Here is a 19,963-nt window from a genome sequence, read left to right on the forward strand (position 1 = left end):
TCTTTTGAAGCTGTTTTTTACTGAGTTCCTTTTTTACTTTGCAAAGGCCTTTTCTTCTAAAAAGCTATCTATGTTATGTATGAGATTTGTTGGCTTAATGTAATTAGGCAAAGGATTTAGAAAGTAAGAAATGTTAGATTCTTATTTCATTGATGGTGTGTGAGAATGTGAACCCAAGATCTCTGTTTCGATAGAATTTAATACCACAAGCCATTTGTTTTAGCCATTTGTTTTGGAATGCAGGGGCAACAGGGGCAAAAGGTGATCTGGTAATTAAGATGCCTTGTCGAGGCAAATGTAAGATATATGGCTACTTGTCTGCCATTTATGGATAGAAGGAAATAGAGCTCTTTGTCTTCCATAAAAGGTAATAGGAAATGGGTGTATCTTTTATGATTGGTTCTAGCAAACAGCCAATAGGAATTTCAACCAGGCTGATTGGACAGAGGCAGCCAAAGGAGGAGCAAGGGGGCTGGGCTGAGGAAATATAAGTGCTGGCCATCAGGGCTGGAAGGGACAGAGCTTTGGTAACCATATACTACTGTGCCTATCATTTATTTGTCTGACAAATAAATTATTATTTTAATTTCTCTATTGCTGCGTTGAATATTTCATTCCAGCTAAGCGTTAACCACAAGCAGGGTGCTACAGAAGGTGGTTAGATTGGTCTCACCTAGGGCCAGGGCCTTTTCAGTATTGGCCCCGACTTGGTGGAATGCTCTGTCACAAGAGACTAGGGCCCTGCGGGACTTGACATCTTTCTGCAGGGCCTGCAAGATAGCTGTCCCGCCTGGCCTTTGGTTTGGACTCAGTCTGACCCTTATGTTTCCCTCCCCTAATGGTTTTCATCAATGGGCTACTTTTAAAATGAGACTGCATTTTAAATTGCATTCTAACCTGTGTTTTAAATTATGTTTTTACTGTAATTTTACTGGTGTTAGCCGCCCTGAGCCCAACTGCGGCTGGGGAGGGCGGGGTATAAATAAAATTTATTATTATTATTATTATTATTATTATTATTATTATTATTATTATTTCTCTATTGCAAGCCTTGCTCAAGGCGGTTTATAACATCAGAATATTTTAGCATATTAAAATGTAATATTTCAAGAAGATCCACTAGTATTTATTGCCAAGGGCCTCATTTTCTCATAGGGAGTCTTCCAAGTGGCCCAGCACTCAGCAGTGGCCAGTGGTAAAAGTGGATGGAACAACAGATGTGATCTTTACCTTTGCACGACATGGTGCATTCTGATCACACAAAAGCCAGAGGTCTCCACACATAGCTCCACTATCCTGGTGAGAAGGAGGCATTATCACAAGTTCAAGGTCACATCCCAGCTAAGCAAAAGCACTAAAGATGGGCACAGAGCAGGCCAGTGATGCACATGGTGCTCCACCTGGACCCCCAGGCCTGAGGTTCCCCAATCCTGAACTCTATGATGTTGTGAAAATCTAAATCAATATACAAACATCAGGGGAGTTAGAACATATAAGATTAATCAATCTACTAATAAGTCACACTAAGGTCTATTTACAGAAATACAAATACCTAAGGTCAGTAGCTGCAAAAATATCCCTAAGGAAAACTCCAGTCTGATCATCTCCAGCAGTAACTTCAAGAGGAGCGGGGGCGTTTATAGCTGGAGCCAGTCAGGGCCTTCACCTTCCAGGTTGTCTTAGACTGGTTGGATGCAGAAGATTGGTGAGAGGAACCAGCTGGGGAACCACGAAGAGAAGACTCAGAGCCGGCAACGATGAGGGAGAAGAGGGAGGTGATTGGAAAGAGCAGGTGTCAGAAGCTGAAGAGAGAACAGGGTTTAGTGAGCTGGGAGAGTCTGTGGCAGAGAGGAGTCCGGAGAAGAGGCAGAAGCTGAAGCAGGAGGATGGGAGGAGAGAGGCCAAGAGACAGAGATGAGTCAGGCTGGTGAAATGTCACAGTGTCTTTCCATCTTGCTGTGACAAGCTCCCTTCCCTGCTGGTCTTCCAGAACCAGAAGGGCCATGAAGTGGAAGGAGCAAAGACAGGCATGTAGGCGCCATCTCTGACTGCTTGGGGAAAAACCCTGGAAAGGAGGGGACTTAGCTGTGGGGAGGAGAGGAACTTTGGTCTCAGCAACTGCTTCTTTGGTGGGGGGGGGGGCAAGAACTACGATGAAGCAGTTGCTAACACTGAAGGTCCCTCCCCTCCCCCACAGCTACCCAAGTCCCATACCAATATTTTATACACTGCTAAGGGATATTATTTCAAACAGCCAAGTCGTGTTTTTTTCAGCTACAAAGATGGGGAGTAATAACTTTTTGAACAGGGGTCAGCTGGAAAGCTATTTCCCCATCTTGCTCATTTATTTTTGCTGCACGAAAAGGATGCAAAACACAAACTTCAGGTGCAGCATCCAAATTACAGTTTGCGCCATTCCAGAAATCATCAAAACCTATTTGGCCTTTATTCAGATAATCTCAGACAACATTTGCTTCATCCCACAGCACCATCTTTCAGACTGTTCTAACCTTTTCAACCTAGAGATTCTGCTGTTATTTGATTTAATCAGGCATTCTTTCTTTATTCTTTGTTTGTTACAGTTTCTACCTGCTCCTTTTATATATATATATACTTCTGAGGTCCTCTGGAGCCATTATAAACCATCCTTCAAAACCATGCTGATTTCTTTAAAGAAAATAGCAGTTATCGTATGTCTGCATCTTTTCAGCAATCAGAACTGGAAGAAAAAATACCAGTTATTATAAAACTTTGACAGATACATATTATACAGAACTAGATAGAATTGGGGGGGGGGATGAACACACCCTAAGAACACTGCAAGGAACATCCGCCGTCAAGGCAGCAGTACCAGCAGTACCTTGCTACATAAATAGCAAGAATTAATTATATACATGCTACTGCAAATGTGGCAAGAAACATGAGGCTCTGGTGATTTTTTTCCCCTTTGTCAGATCTGAATGTTTTACTATCTTCTACCTTTCCCAACTCTAGCATATACTATAATGCAATAGCTTAAAGAATGCATTTAGACAGAGAACAATGATGCCTGTCACTGAGATCAGATTTGATGGGGAAGTTCTTTTGCTTAATTCTTGAAGTAACGAAGTAGTGCTGGAGAGATCATTACTCCAGCATCATTTTGTGCATCTCTTCACATGAACCTTGCTTCAAAAGGCTACATTTTGTCTGGAAATGTGAGCCGGCGAGGATCGTTTAGCAAGCATTTTGGGCTCAGCAAGTACCAGGCGGAGGGCCTTCTTGGTAGTGGCACCCACCCTATGGAACACCAACCCATCAAATGTGAAGGAGATTAAGAACTAAAAACTCTGTAAGAAGCCGAGGATAAAATTTAAGATATTGACGGACGCAAAAGAAAGAGGAGGCCTCGCCCTGCCAGACTTGAAATTGTATTACGAAGCATCTTGCCTCTGTTGGTTGAAGGAATGGATGAAATTAGAAGACACGGATGTGTTAGATCTTGAAGGTTTTGATAATAGATTTGGGTGGCACACGTATTTGTGGTATGACACGAGACAAGTACATAAAGGTTTTGAAAATCACATTATAAGAAGGTCTTTGATTGAAGTGTGGGAAAGATATAAAAACTTGTTGGAACAAAAAACTCCATATTGGTTGTCGCCGTTGGAGGCGATAAATGTGAAGAAAGTCAATATGACAGGGGGTTGGGTGACATATGAGAAGCTAATGTGTAAAAGTGTAGGGAAATGGAAAATGAGATCATTTGAAGAAGTTAAGGACTATGCGAATGACTGGCTGCATTATTTTCAAATTAATTAGATGTTTAGAAAAGATTTAAATAAGAGGGGTTTTGCTGACAAAGAATCAAAATTTCAGACAGAAATATTGAATAATGATTATAAGAATTTAGCAAAAATGTATAAGATATTACTGGAATGGCGTACGAAGGATGAGGAGGTAAAATCAGTTATGATCGACTGGGCCAAAGATATAGGGCATAATATTCAAATGGAGGATTGGGAAGGACTTTGGAAAGATTGTTTAAGATTCACTGCATGCACAGTTATAAAAGAAAATGATGTACCGATGGTATGTAACACCTGTGAAGTTAGCAAAAATGTATAAGATAAGTAACAAATGTTGGAAATGTAAAGAAAAAGAAGGTACCTTTTTCATATGTGGTGGGAATGTAAGAAGGTAAAATGCTTTTGGGACATGATTTATAATGAATTGAAGAAAATGTTGAAATATACATTTGTTAAGAATCCAGAAGCATTTTTACTAGGCATTACAGGTAATGAGACAAATAAGAAAGAAAAGAAGGTTTTTTTTATATGCAGTGACAGCAGCAAGAATATTGATGGCCCAGAAATGGAAACAGGAGGAATTACCTACGATAGAAGAATGGAGAACTAAAATGATGGATTATGCAGAACTGGACAGAATGACAGGAAGGATCCGGAATCGACGAGATCAAAGATTTACAGAAGATTGGGAAAAGTTTATCCAATATATGCAAAAACTGAGTGATAATAAAATTACGTTTGTAAGCTTTAAGGAAGCTCTGTGAGAGGAAAGGGTTAAAAGGGCAGAAATGTGTAAAAAGTAACAATAGGAAGGAATGGCAGACAAATTGAGGGAAGTCAAAAAAGAGAAGTAAGATGTAATTAAGATGTGTGGAATGTATAAATTTGTTTTTGTATTTGAAAACTAATAAAAATATAATATATATATATATATAAAAGAACTACAAAACTTTTAGAAGACATCTGAAGGCAGCCCTGTATCGGAAAGTTTTTAATGTTTAATGTTTTATTATGTTTTTATATGTTTTGGAAGCCACCCAGAGTGGCTGGGGCAACCCAGCCAAATGAGCAGGGTATAAATAAGAAGATTAATATTGTTATTATTAAGTTCCTACTGGCAAGCAAACAGGCAAAAGAGTGAGCAACCACATCCTATATTCATGGTTGGGAAAGCACAGGCCTAGGAGGAGGGCAGATGTGGTCCTCCAGGCCTCTTTATTCCACTCTGCTCGTTCCCCAGATCACACACGCCTCCCAGAAGCCACAGCATCCTTGAATGCTTTTGATTGGCTAGAATGTGCCCTTTAACTGTTAAAACGCCTCTTGCTTGCCTTGAAGGAGGATGGAAGGTCTGAAAGGTTTGTGCATAGTAAGTAACCACTGAGTTTTTCAAGGCTGGGGTGTAACCTGTTCTGCAAAGGTAAATGCCACATCCATTGCTCTGCCCACTTCTTCACCTGGTCCCACCCACCATTTGTATCCAGCCCCAGGGAAGTGATGGGATGTGGTACTCAGGCAAAAAAGGGTCTTATACTCTTGCTCTCTACTGGACTTTGAGGAAGAAAAGCCTTCATTGTCCACAGACCTCTTCACATGGAGGTTTCTGGAATCCCAATCCTTAGAACCAGGGGACCTTAGAATCAGGGACTATTCAGGTAGAACATCCACACAAACATATGAGCATGAGGTCCAGACTTGGAGGATCTGTATAAGTCTACAAACAGAGCCACAGAACCTCTTCATAAAAGTTTTACCTCTTCATGCAAATAATATCAGTTTCCTGCGGAGAACACTGAGAGTTTGAATGACCTGTACTTTAAACTTCACGAAGCAGGAATAAGACTATTGCCCATCCTCCTCTTTTGTGTGTCTTTTGTCATTCAAACTGGTAACTGGTTTTGGATCCATGAGCTCAGAGAGCTGCCTGAGCTCTCCATGAGCCTCCTGAACCTTCAAGTGTGTTTTTCCTCGGCCTAATTACATTTTGAAGATCTCAGCTAGCCGCCTGTACTTGTTCCTCTGAACCCACAGACTTATTCTTCTGATGCAAGGAAACGAAGTTATAAACCAGCCTCTACTGTTAAAGTTAGGTTCTGGTTGCAACTTTGCCTCTTATCTCTTGGAAAGAAACTTGTGGCAAGGATACAGCAGATGAGTAAAAGGTTATTTGGAGACTTCTAAAACCATCATGACCTTTAAAGTCTTTCATCAACCAATGTTTCCCATTTTAAAGTGGGCTTGGCAGCTAACCTGCCTCCTCCATTTGGTGGAAGCCACTAGCTTGCTTTGGAACTGATTACAAACCTACTAGTACTTTTTTCACCTTCACTGTTTTCATCCTTCAGCTAAGATCAGAGGCAAAGGCATTAAGGATGAAGCAGAACAGAAAATGAGCAGAGCCACCTATGGAGTGCACCCATAAGGGGATCCAGAGTAATGCTGTGTGGGTTTTTGTTTTAGCACTTTGAGGGTTCTTTCCCAGTTTAGACCAAGTAAAAGGTAAAGGGACCCCTGACCATTAGGTCCAGTCGTGGCCGGCTCTGGGGTTGTGGCTCTCATCTCGCTTTATTGGCTGAGGGAGCCGGCGTACAGCTTCCGAGTCATGTGGCCAGCATGACTAAGCCGCTTCTGGAGAACCAGAGCAGCGCACGGAAACACCGTTTACCTTCCTGCCAGAGCAGTACCTATTTATCTACTTGCACTTTGACGTGCTTTTGAACTGCTAGGTTGGCAGGAGCAGGGACCGAGCAACGGGAGCTCACCCCATCACGGGGATTCGAACCACCGACTTTCTGATCGGCAAGTCCTAGGCTCTATGGTTTAACCCACAGCGCCACCCCAAGTACTTACCTGCAAATGTCACTTGGATGTCAGACATGTGGAGATAGCATGTAGCTAGGAACGTTATTTCTTATTAAATGATGGAAGCAAGTAAGCCTCATAACCAATGAAACTGATGCAATGCCACAGCACAAACAAATCAGGGTTGCAGCATAAAATGGAGAGACAGCGCACACACACACAGTGGAGGAAGTACGGAAGGAAGTGAATTGCAGGTGAGAGCATGTGAAAATGGAACACCTCCCTAGTACATCACATGTACTGCATGCAAAGGCCCCAGGTCCAATCCCAGCTGTAGGGTTCAGAAGGATTTCTGTCTGAAAGCTCTGGACAGCTGCTGCAAGCCAGTGCTGGCAATATTGAGGTAGATGGACAAATTGTCTGCTTTGTCATAAGGCAGCATCCGTTCTTCCTGTGTCCAGCGGTAGGGATGGGGAGTGCTTGCTTCTCCTATCCCACCACTGGTACTCAGTTATGCTGGGCTTCACATCACATTTTTCTTCCTTCCACCTACTGAGTCCACTCCTGCATACGCATCCCCATTTTACATGAAGCGACCATCTTGTTTCACCGGAGTCGCATGCGGCTTTGAATCGAGTAAGGATGAAGCTGTTCACCCCCACGGGCTTTGAGAACGTGCCCTTTTGAGTCCGTGGGTTTGCATTCCTTGCTACCCTCTTTCTGTTCTCTAGCCCTTCTTCTTCCCCCTCCAATCCCCTTGATGCTCAGTGCCTCAGGCCAAGCTCACACGAACAATCCAGAGATACAAATCATGTCCTGAATAAGATTTCAGCACACTGGGTGCTCTGCTTGCTGCTATCTCATGTTTCAACAGCTTCGGTGGCTGTTCCGCTTGAAGTAGTTTGAATTTCCCACTGGCTCAGTGGTGTGATTTTTGCAGAGGTAGGAGGGGAGAATTTCAGGCTGACTCCTTGCTGGCCTCATTCAAATGCACATTGGAAGGTGAAGCAGGTGAATGTCACAGCACCGACACAAGAAAGGCTTTGCGAACTTTCCCAAAGTGCATGCAGCGTCTATAAATATATTGTCCCCTTCTTATAGGTCTCACTGGCTTATGTAACTCTCTCTCTCACACACACACACAATCAATAACTAATAACTGTACAGCTTAATGGGTTTAACACTTATTTTCTCACTATGTGCACCAGTGTCTGTGATATACTGGATTTGTCACTGATTACTGGAGTTTGCCTGCCAAGCGTATTAATTTGGCTGCCTCAACGCTATTTGTCCTCATGGATCAGAGTGCACATTTTTTTGAAATTCTCAGTGTTTTACTGTGAAATGTTGCAGGACAACAAAAAGGTGTAAATGCTTGACACTTCAATGGGTGCATTGTAGGAGAATACTGTTGAGAATTTCCATTCCACCTTTAGTTGCAGACATGGAACTGTTGCATATCACATGTCTGTTTACATACCAGAACAGCTTGCTGGGAACTTCTGTTGTATGTATAGCTTTTGCTTTCCTCTGTTTCTCTAAGAAGACAAAGAGAGAGACAACATGTTTCTTTGTCCTGATTTATGATTAATAAATCCGTAGTTGTAGTATTCTTCCACAAGCCTCATGCCTATTCTGTGTGCTCAGTTTGCTCTGCTGATATAGTGTGCCCTGGCTTTGATGCTTGGGTCGCTGATTTATGTTGGAGCAGAGGCTGATGGGTCTTCGCAGCGGGACGGCTGGAAGGAGACTACCTAGCTGGGGCTAGCCAGCTGGCCTTTCGACCCTTTACATGTCGACAAATACATCTTTTAAAGGGACAGATTCCAAGTTCCTCAGAGAAGTACTCCACTCATGAGGTGCTCCCATTGGGGAGGGAGGCACTATTTGCTGATTCCCCTTACCTATGCAGCCCTCTGTGCCTCCTGCAACTCTGTTCCGCATGGCCAGGGGAGCCTCTAAAACAGCACGTGAAGTGGAGCTGGGGGCTTTGGGGTTATGGTGGGATCTGGAAAATTTGCCTCCCCACTTGTTTCAGCTGAAGCCCCAGCAGGAACAGAGACCCTAGTGTGAATGGGTGGAAGTGAAAAGGATTAAGGTTGGCAGGAGAGGCCCTCCCTGTGATTCTACTATCAAGGGAAGTTTGTTAGGTGGTGGCATGTGAGAGGGCCTTCTCTGTGGTGGTACCCCATCTCCATATTATCCTTCCCGTAAAGGTACATCTGACACCCATGTTATTGATCTTTGGATGATAGGTGAAGATGCAATTCTTTGCCCAGGCCTTTAGGGAGGGCTGTCAGGATTGTGATGAGCTGCTCAGTTATGATCATATCCATTCATTTAGCAAGATTTATGTACCACTTCCCCTTCATGGATCACTGCCCCTTCATGGATCACTGCCTTACCGTGGCGAAGGGGCTTGAAGAACTCAGAGAAGCTATGAACTATGCCGAGCAGGGCCACCCAAGATGAACAGGTCATAGTGGAGAGTTTTGACCAAACGTGATCCACCTGGAGGAGGAACCGGCAAGCCACTCCAGTATCCCTGCCAAGAAAACTCCATGGACAAAGACAACAGGCATATAAAAGTTATGACGCTGGAAGATGAGCCCCTCAGGTCGGAAGGCGTCCAACATGCTACTGGGGAAGAGCGGAGGGCAAGTACAAGTAGATCCAGAGCTGATGAAGCGGCTGGGCCAAAGCCGAAAGGACGCTCAGTTGCGGATATGCCTGGAAGCGAAAGGAAAGTCCAATGCTGTAAAGAAAAATATTGCATAGGAACCTGGAATGTAAGAACCATGAACCTGGGTAAGTTGGAGGTGGTCAAAAATGAGATGGCAAGAATAAGTATTGACATCCTGGGCATCAGTGAACTAAAATGGACGGGAATGGGTGAATTCAGTTCGGATGACCATCATATCTACTACTGTGGGCAAGAAACCCGTAAAAGAAATGGAGTGGCCCTCATAGTCAACAAAAGAGTGGCGAAGGCTGTACTGGGATGCAATCTCAAAAATGATAGAATGATCTCGATATGAATCCAAGGCAGGCCTTTTAACATCACAGTAATCCAAGTTTATGCACCAACTACTGGTGCCGAAGAAACTGAAATTGACCAATTCTATGAAGACTTACAACACCTTATAGAAGTGACACCAAAGAAGGATGTTCTTCTCATCATAGGGGATTGGAATGCTAAAGTAGGGAGTCAAGAGATAAAAGGAACAACTGGCAAGTTTGGCCTTGGAGATCAAAACGAAGCAGGGCAAAGGCTAATAGAGTTGTGTCAAGAGAACAAGCTGGTCATCACAAACACGCTTTTCCAACAACACAAGAGACGACTATACACATGGACATCACCAGATGGACAGCATCGAAATCAGATTGATTATATTCTCTGCAGCCAAAGATGGAGAAGCTCTATACAGTCAGCAAAAACAAGACCTGGAGCTGACTGTGGCTCAGATAATCAGCTTCTTATAGCAAAATTCAAGCTTAAACTGAAGAAAGTAGGAAAAACCACTGGGCCGGTAAGATACGATCTAAATCAAATCCCTTATGAATACACAGTGGAAGTGAGGAACAGGTTTAAGGATTTAGATTTGGTGGTTTGGTGGTAGATTTGACAGAGTGCCTGAAGAACTATGGATGGAGGCTCGTAACATTATACAGGAGGCAGCAATGAAAACCATCCCAATGAAAAGGAAATGCAAGAAAGCAAAGTGGCTGTCCAATGAGGCCTTACAAATAGCGGGGAAGAGAAGGCAAGCAAAATGTGAGGGAGATGGTGAAAGATACAGGAAATTGAATGCAGATTTCCAAAGAATAGCAAGGAGAGACAAGAAGACCTTCTTAAACGAGCAATGCAAAGAAATAGAGGAAAGCAATAGAATGGGAAGAACCAGAGATCTGTTCAAGAAAATTGGAGATATGAAAGGAACATTTCGTACAAAGATTTCCATAATAAAGGACAAAAGTGGAAAGGACCTAACAGAAGCAGAAGACATCAAGAAGAGGTGGCAAGAATACACAGAGGAATTATACCAGAAAGAAATGGATGTCCCATATACCCCAGATAGTGTGGTTGCTGACCATGAGCCAGACATCCTGGAGAGTGAAGTCAAATGGGCCTTAGAAAGCACTGCAAATAACAAGACCAGTGGAAGTGATGGTATTCCAGCTGAACTATTTAAAATTTTAAAAGATGATGCTGTTAAGGTGCTACACTCAATATGCCAGCAAGTTTGGAAAACTCAGCAGTGGCCAGAAGATTGGAGAAGATCAGTCTACATCCCAATCCCAAAGAAGGGCAGTGCCAAAGAATGCTCCAACTACCACACAATTGCACTCATTTCACACGCTAGCAAGGTTATGCTTAAAATTCTACAAGGAAGGCTCAAGCAATATGTGGACCGAGAACTCCCAGAAGTGCAAGCTGGATTTAGAAGAGGCAGAGGAACCAGAGACCAAATTGCAAACATGCGCTGGATTATGGAGAAAGCTAGAGAGTTCCAGAAAGACATCTACTTCTGCTTCATTGACTATGCAAAAGCCTTTGACTGTGTCGACCACGGCAAACTATGGCAAGTTCTTAAAGAAATGGGAGTGCCTGATCACCTCATCTGTCTCCTGAGAAATCTCTATGTGGGACAAGAAGCTACAGTTAGAACTGGATATGGAACAACTGATTGGTTCAAAATTAGGAAAGGAGTACGACAAGGCTGTATTTTGTCTCCCTGCTTATTTAACTTATATGCAGAATTCATCATGCGAAAGGCTGGGCTGGATGAATCCCTAGCCGGAATTAAGATTGCCGGAAGAAATATCAACAACCTCAGATATGCAGATGACACAACCTTGATGGCAGAAAGTGAGGAGGAATTAAAGAACCTTTTAATGAGGGTGAAAGAGGAGAGCGCAAAATATGGTCTGAAGCTCAACATCAAAAAAACGAAGATCATGGCCACTGGTCCCATCACCTCCTGGCAAATAGAAGGGGAAGAAATGGAGGTAGTGAGAGATTTTACTTTCTTGGGCTCAATGATCACTGCAGATGGTGACAGCAGCCACGAAATTAAAAGACGCCTGCTTCTTGGGAGAAGGGCAATGACAGGCCTAGACAGCATCTTGAGAAGTAGAGACATCACCTTGCCAACAAAGGTTCGTATAGTTAAAGCTATGGTTTTCCCAGTAGTGATGTATGGAAGTGAGAGCTGGACTATAAAGAAGGCTGATCGCCGAAGAATTGATGCTTTTGAATTATGGTGCTGGAGGAGACTCTTGAGAGTCCCATGGACTGCAAGAAGATCAAACCTCTCCATACTGAAGGAAATCAACCCTGAGTGCTCACTGGAAGGACAGATTGTGAAGCTGAGGCTCCAGTACTTTGGCCACCTCATGAGAAGAGAAGACTCCCTGGAGAAGACCCTGATGTTGGGAAAGATGGAGGGCACAAGGAGAAGGGGGCGACAGAGGACGAGATGGTTGGATAGTGTTTTCAAGGCTACCAGCATGAGTTTGACCAAACTGCGGGAGGCAGTAGAGGACAGAGGTGCCTGGCGTTCTCTGGTCCATGGGGTCACGAAGAGTCGGACACGACTAAACGACTAACAACAATGTACCACTTAATCAAAAAGAAAATGTCTCTAAGCAGCTTACATAAAGTGATATAAAATGCCCTTTCAAGATTAGCAATAAACAGAATTTGACATATTATCAGAATGTGGCTGAAATCAACGTATTTTTTTGAGAGCAAATGTACGTAATAAAAATATGTAATTTTAGTGCCTGTTTCTCTATTGCATTTGATACTGGATATGTTAATGGTGATTTTAGTGTTGTAATGTGTGGGTGGGTAGTTAGGGGAAGCATAGTACCTCTGGTGGGGGACATATCATGCTCCTTCTGGGTTAGTTTGTTCACCTTGGGTCCCCACTCTGCACTCAGCTCTCACCTGTGGCTTCTAGAAGCTGTCAGCTTGTGACAGGAGCCACATCCCAGGAACACCAGGGTGAGGGTAGTCGATTGGTTTCAAATTGGGACTTCCTCTGTTGGGAATCTGAATACGTGCACCTACTCACACAGAGTCAATTAAGGTTTGGGAGACAACCAGAAGGCAGTCTGAAGGAGTAAGTCTGCCTGGTGACAACAGACATGGAGTCCGTTCCCTGATTGGTCAAGCTCTCTCAAGGGAGTGATAATTAATGGCCTACTAACTGGAATGTGTTAGTTCAGGAGTTTGTGAGTTCAGAGTTCTATGTCAGTGTAGGAGTTGTGAGTTGTGTCAGAGAGAGTTAGCAAAAGATCCGTGTTCCGTTCCTGTATATAATAAACACCTAACTACAAGTTCCTGCTTCCTGCTTCGTCTATCCTGTCTGCAGCCAAGTCGCCAATTGCTTCTGTGGATTCTGCGTTTACTCTGCTAGGTCCTGCAACTAGTCAGAAAGTTGCATGTGAAGACAGACTCTAGTGGTTTGAGAGGATGAGACCAATAGTGGGTCCAATGGTCAAGGGGGAAGTGAGAAGCTTATGGGGTGTGACAACTTGGGAAGCTAGCACACCTAGGAGAAGGAAAACTCTGACCCTGGATCTCCACTGCCTTGCGGGACACCTTCAGGAGAAAAAAGGGCTAAGAAGTAAACCTTACACCAAGTGGAGTCTCTAAGATGGTTGAATGGCACCTTGTGCATATGTATTGCTCTGCTGTCCTTTGGACCACATTGGTGAGGCCAAGAAGGGAGGTCTTGGTTTCTGGACAGCCCAGGACCTCCATACACACTGCCTAGGCTTGAGTCCCAGAGAAGCCACTTGGGTGCTACTCATTTCTCAGAATGCTGAGGATTTCTGTCTAAATGGTTAATTTTATCTGCTCCAACACTGAGAAAGAAAACTCTGCTTCCGACATGAAACTTCCCACCATTACACATTGGAAAGCTAGATCCAGCTGTGATAAATAAACATAAATACTGTACATTCGGAATCCATGAACATTTGGCTGACTCACTTTCAGTATAACAGGGGAGACGGAAGAAGAATTCAATTTGTTCTACCCCAGTTATCAAGGCGGTTGAAGACACTTAGAAGAAACAGACAAAGGAAAGAGAAAATGTTCTATTCCTCTTTTATTAATAATGTATGTTTACTCTGACAAAATGAAATCAGAATTGGTAAGACCTGACAGAGACAAAATAAGAGATTATAGTGGATAGCAAAAACAGCATGTCTGGGCATTAGCTAGGTCAGGGTTTTCTGACCTTTGGTTGAATCTTAGCTCAACATTCAGTGCCCAAACATAGTTCTGAAATGTCATAATTTTGCATGTGAATTGGAATTTATACCCTTTGCATTGAACTAAGAAAAAAGAGACAAAAATCAGTGGGTTTTTTTTTCAACCTACCAATAATACACATTCTGAACAAATTTATTATAATTGTCCTGACAAAGAAAGACAATTTTTTTTAATAGGGATGCTTGAGGAATTTGATATTTTTGTATTCCAGAAGAAATGGACCTGACCCACACTTCCCAGACTAATACTGGGAACTTAATTATCCACCAGCTTTAGAACTTCCAAAACATTCCAAAGCTGATCTCAGTTCAAGCAACATATTAAAATGCATTTAAAATCTGAAATATGGATGCATTTTAAAAGGCAAATGTGCAAGCTTTTTTAAACTCTCATATGAATGCATAAATGTGACAGAACAGATACATGGGTGAAAAAACAAAGCGGCAAGGACCTGAAAGACACCAACCTGTCCATCCTCCATCCCATAAACCTGGCTAAAATATTCTTGCATTTCCTATTATTAATCAACAAGTATTTTAATGTGAACCCCTTTTTCCCTAAGCATACCTAACACTTAGGGACTCTTAGATGTGAACTAGCAAGCAAGAGAGGGATACGCCTGTGTTTTGGCCATGTCTGTACAAGAGATATGTGGTCAATTTCTCTAACACTGAATTAGAAACAAGTGTTGTGGAAGATTAACGCTTATGATGTGAGCCTTAAATAGCAGACTGTAAATAGTTTAATATTTGTTTAGTTTTTAATGTTTGATGGTTTGCTATGTTTTAATGCATGCTGTAAGCTGCCCAGACTGGCTGGGGGAACCCAGACAGATTGATGGGGTAACAACAACAACAACAACAACAACAACAACAACATGGAGATATAGGGATTGGCTTGCTGGATTAGTCTCGTGGATCTCTAGTATAGGGCACCATATGCAAAAGTGACAAGTCAGGGAAGGTCACAGCTAGGGTGCAATGGCCTTCCTTTGATGTTTGTCCTCAGTACCTGACAATCAGTAGTATACCATTTCTAACTATGGAGGTTTCATTTTTCATTATCATAGCGACACATCTTCCTCCATATATCTCTATAATCATATTTATATTTATATTTAACAATGCATCATCATCATCATCTTCATCACGTCAGTTTCAAATTCGTAGTAGCAGAGCTCAAGTATAGTCACATTTCACCACTGCTTACACTTGCCATGTGTAGACCTCAGAGCCAAATATACTATTAATATTTTGAACATTTTCCAAGTGATTCTCCTAATATGCCAAAAGAGGCTTAACTTTCATTAGTAAAGCTTGGCATGCGATTTATAATGCTGCCTTGGAATTGCTACAGAACTTGCTGTATAATGAGAAGAGAGCTGCACTTTCTAAGTGTATGTAGATTTATTTAAATTGAATAAATGTATTAACGAACCACTTTATTAAAGGCAGGTAATTACTCAACTTTTTTTTTAAAAAAAATATCAGTTGACAGTCCTAGTTTTTACTCAGATCTTTCCCTATGCTTGCTTATCATTCCTGCCCCCCAAATTTCTTCCTTGGGTCAATTCATTCTGCCCAGGGAGATGGCAAGGTTTCTCCGTTCCTACCATATAAAATGAATATTGACCTAATTGTAAGGACCCCTTCTGTATTTCTCATGTATGTACTTCTAAAGGGCTTTTAATTGGCCCAGCTGCACAATAGTGACACCTAGTGACAGAAAACCATCATTGTGACATATCTTCAGTATTAGAAACAACTGAGAAACAACTGTAGCAATCTGGAGAAGATACCCATACAGTGGTACCTCGGGTTAGATGCTTCAGGTTACAGACGCTTCAGGTTACAGACTCCGCTAACCCAGAAATAGGACCTCAGGTTAAGAACGTTGCCTCAGGATGAGAACAGAAATCGTGCAGTAGTGGCACGGTGACAGCAGGAGGCCCCATTAGCTAAAGTGGTACCTCAGGTTAAGAACAGTTTCAGGTTAAGAACGGACCTCCAGAACGAATTAAGTTCTTAACTTGAAAGCAATTTAACATGAATTTAACAGAAAAACGTTCAAAAACTGGAACACTTCTAGGTTTTCATTGCTTGGGAACCAAAGCATTTGAGAACCAAGGTGTTTGAGAACCAAGGTACCACTGTACTTAACTAATGCAATCAAGTATAGAAATACATACAACCACATTGTTTTTACAGTGGTGCCCAATCATGTGAAAACTCTCATACATCACAGTCATGTGGTGAAAGTCTACTTTGCCACTGCCTTGTTTACTCTACATTATAGGAGAATTCCAGGAAGTGGTGAGTTGCTAACACACCACTAGCATATCATAATATCCACATGAACAATTGTGGCTCTTTTCACTGTCTCAGCCTCCATCCTAGCTGTTTGTCAAAATCCACTTTACGACGAAGGCAAATGCAGGAAGCATGTTTTTAACGCAATCAAAAGGTAATTTTGGCACCAGCAATGAGTTTTCCAAATCTCCTTGAACAAGCCGCTCTATTTAAATTTGGTTCTGGTGGCAAACCATCAAAAGAAAGTCTCCACCTGTAGTAGGCACTCATCTTTAATAACTCTAAAGCCCTTATTAATGAGCAAATCAAGTCAAATCTGCACACACATTTTCCTAAGCTTTCGGCAAAGAACTCTGATTGATTGCCAGCAAACTGAATCCTAAATGACCTGACTTGACAAACTCAATTTGGTTCATATGGTATTTACATCGTCAACATACTTTAGGTGTAAGATAAGGCTGCTACTATATTCTAAGAGTTAATAACAGTAGCAATTGAGATAATTGCCCAAAGGGTTGGTGAGGAGAGGCTGTGGTGCCAAATGCAGTAAAGCACCCTAGCTGCCATGGTACATTTACACTTTTGCAGGGGGGTGTAAATGCAGACAGTAGTCTGCAGTGATACAGGTAAATCTGATTGCAACAGTGACAGGAGTGGATAAAGTGGTGGGAAAGCAGTGTTGACCTGCCTTCCCAACAGCTGAGTCACTGCTAGGAAGAAGAAGGGGAGGATGAAGGGGAAGTCAATGCACTGCAGAACTAATTTGGTGCTCCTGGTTTTGCTCTTCCACCCCTTCCCCATAAGCAGTGGCGTAGCGTGGGGGGTGCAGAGGGGCCGGCCGCACTGGGCGCAACATCTGGGGGAGGCGCTCGCACTCGAGTGCTAAAATCCACGGATTAGGGTGTGCAAATTACTTGCCTTATCGAAGTTGGAAACAGAATTGTTAGAACCTAAGACTAAAGTACTTTCAAAAATGTATAATTTGCTGCTGAAATGGAACACACAAGACGAAATGGTTAAATCGGCTATGATAAAGTGGGCACAGGATATTGGGCATGATAGTATGTTTGAAGACTGGGAAAGGTTGTGGACCACTGGGTTGAACTTCACTGCATGTAATTCTCTGAAGGAAAATGTAATGAAAATGATATATAGATGGTACATGACCCCAGTTAAACTGGCCAAAATATACCATTCGTCTGACAATAAATGTTGGAAATGTAAGGAAAATGAAGGAACATTCTTTCACCTCTGGTGGACTTGCCCTAGAGTGAAGGTCTTCTGGGAAATGATATATAATGAGCTGAAAAAGGTGTTTAAATATACCTTTACCAAGAAACCAGAGGCCTTCCTTCTGGGCATTGTCGGCCAGAATGTGTTAAAGAAGGACAGAACATTTTTTATGTACGCAACAACGGCAGCAAGGATACTCATCGCTAAGAACTGGAAAACTCAAGATTTACCCACACTGGAAGAATGGCAGATGCAGCTGATGGACTATATGCAACTAGCTGAGATGACTGGCAGAATCCGAGACCTGGGAGAGGAGAGGGTTGAAGAAGACTGGAAGAAATTCAAGATTTATCTACAAAAGTACTGTAATTTGGTTGAATGTTAACAAGGATGTCAGAATAGAAATAATTGTCTACCATCAAATTAGATTTGAGTTTAATGATAAGGGAAATAAGGAAAGTATATATTCCTTTTTGGAGAAAGGAAGAGACCGTATTTAAATGAATGGATTTAAGATTGCAAACAAAATGATAATTTGCTTGGAAACAATTTTATAATGATGCAAGTGGGAGCGGGAGACGTGAGGGAGTCCAATGTAGTAATGAAAAGATGTTAAATAATCAATGTTGGTTATTAAATATGCATTTGTATTAAAAAAACCTTAATAAAAATTTATATATATAAAAAAGCAAATTACTTGCCTTGCCCCGGGTGCTGACAATCCACGCTACGCCACTGCCCATAAGCAACAGCTGCTGGGAGGTCAGGTAAGCCCCACTGCCGCACCATGCCAGACACTACTTAACAGTGACAATAGCAGACCCACAAAGCTTAAACAGGCTAAGGTTGCAAGGTGCTCATGGCTGCTGACCGACACCCTCCCCCTCTTTCTGAGTCAGTTTAGAGCAAGGGTCAGCAAACGTTTTCAGCAGGGGGCCGATCCACTGTCCCTCAGACCTTGTGGGGCGCCAGACTATATGTTGCCATGATTATGACCCGCATTTTTGACAAAAAACCCTTATTGGGACCAACCCCAACGTTGCCCAAATGTGATTTTTGGGGGGGAGGGTGTTCCCTCCTACACCCACACTGCTTCCTTTGTGTTTTATGTGTTGACCAGTGGTGTAGCGTGGGGGGTGCAGGGGGACCGGCCGCACCGGGTGCAACATCTGGGGGTTAGGGGGCGCAAATCCACGGGTTAGGGGGCGCAAATTACTTGCCTTGCCCCGGGTGCTGACAACCCACGCTATGCCACTGGTGTTGACAGTTATTATTTCTCTCGTAAGGCAGGGGTGGGGTGGGAGGCTGAGGTAAGTGTGCCATTCCTGTCAGCCCTGACAGGAGAGCGTGTGTGCATGCATGGGTGAAGGGAAAAGCCATTGCCCGCTCAAGCAAAAACGTTCTTTTCCCCGCGTGAGGGAAGACGAGGTGGCAGCGGCCGTTTACCTTTCCATGGCTCTCATCGTGCAGCTAACAAGTGGCCTCCCTGGAAGAGCACAGAACTGCTTTGGAGTGCAGCCGCCCAGGCACTCCCCCCTTCCTTTGGCAGGGAGCACCACCGCCACAGACACTGGCAGGTGTCGCTCCCGAGGTGCCTCTGAGTCCCTGCCGCTGCAAGTGCCCTTCCTGAGGTCAGTCGCCGGCAGCTCCATGGTGGAAATCCAAACTGTGGCTCCTTTTCCCTCTTCCACATCCTCCACCCCGGAAGAAAAGATTGCTGTGCTTATGCAACAAAAAAGGGTCTTGTCTTGAGCAGCCGCCTGCCTCACTTTTGACCCCCCAAGCCTGGCTGAGTTGCAAAAACCATTGCTCGCATGCGCTATGCTTGCTGCCTGGATTCCCGGACCATCCGCGGGCCAGATCTAGAAGGCAATTGGGCCTGATCTGGCCCACAGGCCTTAGTTTGCTGACCCACGGTTTAGAGGCCAGCAGGGGGATCGGTAAGGCAATACTAAGGAGCTACAACAAGTCCCAGTTGCTACCCATCTTCCATTGGTGCCACCCTCCTGCCTGCTAATAATAATAATAATAATAATAATAATAATAATAATAATAATAATAAATTTTATTTATATCCCGCCCTCCCCAGCCGAAGCCGGGCTCAGGGCGGCTAACAACACTAAAACAGTACAACATTATAAAACATTATAAAATGAATTAAAATCAAAATTGATGGCAACCATAAACTAAAGTTTTGTAAAGATTGCCAAAGTAGGGAGTCAGGCTGCGCCCTGACCAAAGGCCAGGTGGAACAGCTCTGTCTTGCAGGCCCTGCGGAAAGATGCCAAGTCCTGGAGGGCCCTTGTCTCTTGTGACAGAGCGTTCCACCACGTTGGAGCCGCAGCCGAAAAAGCCCTGGCTCTAGTTGAGGCCAGCCTAACCTCTCTGTGGCTTGGGACCTTCAAGGTGTTTTTATTTGAAGACCGTAAGTTCCTCTGTGGGGCATACCAGGAGAGGCGGTAATGGATTACCCAGGCCAGCACTTTGAATGGCCAAAACCCCTCATCATTCCACACCTGGTTTGCCTTCTGAAAGCAAATGGG

General features: G+C 43.3%; 1 protein-coding gene and 1 long non-coding RNA gene across 3 annotated transcripts in view; both read left to right on the top strand.

Moving 5' to 3' along the window:
• The window catches only part of LOC309367141 (craniofacial development protein 2-like), a 476,702-nt gene that overhangs the window by 83,793 nt on the left and 372,946 nt on the right, over positions 1-19,963 (top strand). The window lies entirely within an intron of this gene.
• LOC309367369 overlaps positions 1-19,963 on the top strand; it is a 70,063-nt gene that overhangs the window by 49,335 nt on the left and 765 nt on the right. The gene's annotated exons all lie outside the window — the stretch shown is intronic.

Source organism: Podarcis melisellensis (genome assembly GCF_964234715.1).
Source record: "Podarcis melisellensis genome assembly, chromosome: 3".
Classification (NCBI taxonomy): Eukaryota; Metazoa; Chordata; class Lepidosauria; order Squamata; family Lacertidae; genus Podarcis; species Podarcis melisellensis.